The sequence below is a fragment of the Heteronotia binoei genome, chromosome 9 (assembly GCF_032191835.1).
Source record: "Heteronotia binoei isolate CCM8104 ecotype False Entrance Well chromosome 9, APGP_CSIRO_Hbin_v1, whole genome shotgun sequence".
Taxonomy (NCBI): domain Eukaryota; kingdom Metazoa; phylum Chordata; class Lepidosauria; order Squamata; family Gekkonidae; genus Heteronotia; species Heteronotia binoei.
The window spans coordinates 54,077,546-54,078,786 of NC_083231.1; positions in this window are offsets into that span (position 1 = coordinate 54,077,546).

The window sequence follows — 1,241 nt, forward strand, 5'->3', positions numbered from 1 at the left end:
GTGAAATCAGGTGTAGAATGTTATATGAGGTGAACAGATAATAAAACTGAGGTAACTTTCCATTCACACAAGCAGATCATTTATTGCCAACAAGTGTTTCTGCTATTCAACAAAGTTTTTAAAGAAAGAGGCTTTCTTTTCAGTTTCTGCTTAAGCACTCAAGCATAGGTTTATGAGTTCCTCCAATCTGTAAAGTTTAGAAGCAGGAACATGCAACCAAGTTCTCAAAGTCCTTCTTTATTCACAAACCAAGGCTCACTCCTCTTTTCTAGAAGTTTTCCCTTCTTAAGCTGGTGAGGGATCTTCTTCTCTTTACAAGAAGGTATTTCCGGTTTTTGGCTTGAATGAAGATCCCTCTTGATCCACTCACTCTCTTACCTCCTTCCCAGTTCATAGGCAGTGCTTAACTGTCTCTTCCTCAACAGTCAGTTCCCAACTGTCATTCCTTAACTGACTGACTCAGCAGTATTCCATTGGAACAACCTGTCACTCAAAGGTTCTGAGACTCTGTTAGGCATTAACCCTTGACATTCTCACAGCTGTCAAAACAACTACTGAGCACTGTGTGAAAATATCTGCAGATCTATAGATCATAGGATTTGTCATTATCTTTATATTTTATTTCCAATATTTCAAATAATCAGCATATTTATTTATAATTTTCCTTATGGTTCACCTTTCCTCATGGTTCAGTGCAGCTCAGAAATCAGAACTAAAACATCACAATTTAAAATAAACTAAATAAAACCTGAATAAACTCAGCCACCAAAAGATGGAAAAGATAATATTTTTATTGAAGTGTGACACCAAATCAGAATTGAATGGTGTGGAAAGGAACTCCTCCACGTTGGAAAAACTGCATCCATCTGGAGTTGAGCCAAACTCCCACTGGCTCATAATTAGCTTATCTGGGCACCAGCCATACCCAGAGAACCTACCTTTTAATTTTCTGGATTGCTAATGAAACAATGAAGACTCTAAGCATACCTTTTGAGTGTCACTGGGAATGCTCTCAACTTAAGTTTAGCCATCAACTGCTTTCCCTCCCATTGCTTTCCCTCCTACTCACTAGGTAAGTTTAGGAGAGCAACAGGGAAGATCCGGGATTCTGGAGGGATGGTGGGGCACTTCCCTGAATTAGAGGGCACTTCCCTGAATTGGAGGGATGGTGGGGCACTTCCCTGAATTAAAGAATTTGAAAATATGCTTAAATTGCATCCAAGAATACTCTGAAAATGCTC